This window comes from Micromys minutus (genome assembly GCF_963924665.1).
Source record: "Micromys minutus genome assembly, chromosome: 7".
Taxonomy (NCBI): domain Eukaryota; kingdom Metazoa; phylum Chordata; class Mammalia; order Rodentia; family Muridae; genus Micromys; species Micromys minutus.
The window spans coordinates 7,811,276-7,814,842 of NC_137976.1; positions in this window are offsets into that span (position 1 = coordinate 7,811,276).

Here is a 3,567-nt window from a genome sequence, read left to right on the forward strand (position 1 = left end):
TAAAACATACAAATTTCACGTTACCGTAAAGGTGGACTGAGAACCAGTCCATCTGTAATGACCGTGTCAGATGCTGCATCCAAAACCTATCTGTCTGATAAAGACCCTCCTGTTGAGTGCAGTGCCCCAGTGCTGTAAATGGACATTCAATATACATTTATTTCAACTGACGTTCAACAGCCATTTCAGCACTCGAAGGATACAAACCTATTTCTTTTTATGGTGCTTAATATAACCTTGATACCAGTGACCTCTATAACCCTGGTTAATAAGTTTCTTAAAGCCTCAAGCTAAATTAAACACTTATAAGGTAAATTGTTGATACTGTATCATTATTTCATCCTTCCCAGAAGAACACTAGAATGTCAAGCCTTCTAAATTATACACACCAGTAAATGTCATGTTAGCTATGTTAGGTGCTAAGTTAATTATAGCAATGCTGAGAAGTCTACCATAACATACATGGGAAATTATATAGCAGTTTGAAACATGACCCTTGACATAGGAAACACTCACACTCACTAATCATAGAAAACACCTCTTCACTAAGATCTAGAAATAAAAATAGGAACTCCCTGGGTCTGTCCACTAATTTCTGTGATGTCTGGTTTGACCATGATCAGCAGACACAGCCATTAACTTACCGTTTCTGCTCAGAGAGACCGAAGGATCACTGACACTTTACCTTTGAATTCCCATTAACTTATTTTCTTCTCATCCAAAGCCAAAATATACTAGCATTTTCTGAGAGTATTCTGAAATAAACATTGTATTCTCTGCTTCCATATCTTAGCAATTATTTAAATAATTTGAATATGTATCGTTTATTTTTGTTTTTTTGTTTTTTTGTTTTTTTTCAGGAAGGATAGCCAACCAGGTTCTCTACTAACCTCACATGGTAGCTCTCTGGAAAACATTGAAATCATTTAATTTTCATGACCTGAAGAAATTAAATTTTCTTAGTAAAGAGCCTTTGTCTAGACACTTAAGATCAATAACTTCAAAGGCAGATTCAGAGAACACCCCAGAAGTACATTGTGTCACCCCTACCATGAGACATCCCTACTTTATCCACCACACAACCCATGTTGTATGCAACCCATGGGCATTGCTCTACTATCAGACCCAGTTCCACAGTCGGAAAGAAAGAGCCCAGAAGAAAGTGTTACAAACACACACCAAATGCAACTCCGCCATCGTTGTCCATAGCAGTAGAGACATGCTTTACATTTTTTCCTTATGAGATTCCTCCTGGTTGAAAAGTCCTAGAAGTTTGCAATTTCAGTTCTCTGGGGTGGTGATGGCTTTCAAAAAATACCTGTAACACACAGCTCTAAGTTTGATCCAGAACTTCACCGACTGTAGGGTGAACAGGCTGTATGTTAAAGCAAAGCAGCCGTTTGTTTACTATAAAGAAACCCATCCTCTATCACTCTTCTTATCATTATAATGAAATAGGGCTTCAAAGCACTGGAAACAAGGAAATTCCTCAAAGCATCATACAGAAAGTATCTCAGTATGAACTTAATAACCAACATCCTGTCTTTTCTTGCTGAATTCCTTATGGAAGAATGCAGGAAGTAAAAAGCTTTTTTAAACAGCACCCTGGACAAAAGATACACATATTGAAAAAGAAGAAAAGACCAGTGTTTGAACAGAAAACAACTACATAAAAAAAATAAAACAAAACCTCAGAGCCTCAGATCCTGAAAGTATGCTGGAAAAACATGTGATCCTTTTGTTTAAAATTGAATCTCTGAACATATTCATTTGGCATCATTTATTCAGAAAGTAGTTTTAATGTCTGGTATACATAGAACACCTTCTACAGGACAGCAGAGCACATTTCCATGGGCATCTGCTCTCTGGATCCTCGGTGTTTTCAAATGGACCATCTGCAAACACCAGCGGGCTGTTGCTTTGGATGTAGCAGCAAAGCAGCAAAGGTTGAGCAAATGCACTCCTCTGGAATCTCTTCCTGGTATGTGAAAGTGAGTTTGATAGGAAAAAGAGGCATTTTCTGTAAAATAAAATATTTATAGAGTTTCATTAAAAAATGCCAAGGAGAAAACCATTTCCATTAGTAATATCTTTCAGAAAAACAATGATGTTTGCTTTTGTTTTGTTTTTGTATTTTTATGTAATCTGATACTTTGAGAATGTGAGCTGCAAGTCATGTTATCCAGTATACTCTGTATTGTGCTTTGTAGACACATCTTCAATTGAAGTTGGCTTTTTTTGGATCCAATTATAACTGTGCACGTGTGAACCACTAACTGCTAGGCACACTTCTGTGCTTCATTGTTCAAGTCTCTAACAGCTTTTAAAACAACATATGGCACAGCAATGAGAAATCCTCTAAAACTATCCTCTGTAAAATGTTCATTTTCTTTTGGGTTCATGAATAAATGCCTCTTTTTTTTATAGAGGAGGCATGTAAGTGAAGATATAAAAGCTAGGGAAATCAATGTAGCCTGGTGGTCAAGTACTTGTCAAACACATACTGAGTCTGAGGAACAAGCCCATGTCCAGAAAAACAACAAGATAAGTCTTCCATAAATTGTTCTTATAGGATACTTTATCACAGCATCTGGTCAAGAAACCAATACAAACAGATCCTTTCTAAGTCACTTAGGCTGCCTGTGTACTCTGTTGCCCAGGCTGGCCTTGGATTGGCATCTCCTGTCTCAGCCTTCTTTTCAGACCTGAGATAGCAGGATCAACTTTGAAATCCCATTTTAATTAATTATGTTTCCAGAGCATTATTAGATAACTCCTATATGCCTAAAAGTTAGCAACTAGAATAAGAGCGATGTTTGATTATGAGAAGGTTGCAGGGTATTCTCCCGGACATCTGGATGTCTATCAAGGGATACTGCAGGCACAATAAACACTTAAGACAGAAATAAACAAAACATGCAGAAGGCCTGGAAGCAGAGAATTAAAACCGGAAGTCCACCAAGAAAGCACTAATCGCATTTTGGAAAATGCCATCGACTTTTCGGGAGCTCATGCTGTTAACCTGGAATCTTTCCGCCACCCCCTTCCTGGATAGGGCATGGGCCACTCTGGGGGTTATCACTAATTTCTTATCTTTGTTTTGCTCTCTGTCCTGATCTCTGCAAAAAGACAGGATAGTGATTTGTTCGATACTTGTTTGCCTGGGCTTTGGATTGCTGCCTGAAGAACTATGTTGAACCTGCCAGCTGTCAGCAGGTCAGCATGGACCTAGCAGCCATCTAACCTCTTACTGACCTTTCCCAGATCCTGTTGAGAGCTCACTGTGTTGCAGCTCTGCCCCATGCCCCAGTTGCGTCTGCCCATCAACCTATACCAGATGCCTAAGGGTCCCAGTTAATAGCTTCCTACCCTTCAGTACCACTCCTGGGTCTTCTAGCCCATGAATTATATGTCTAATAGTGGCTTCCCTTTGATCTATGACTCCTAATGTGGACATTGGCCATGCGAATAGCAGTGCCCAACCACTAACCTAATTGCTCTATGCCTTTAAAACTCAGAGACATACATCTGGGGGGGGGGGGAGGAGGCAGCAAATCTCATATTCTC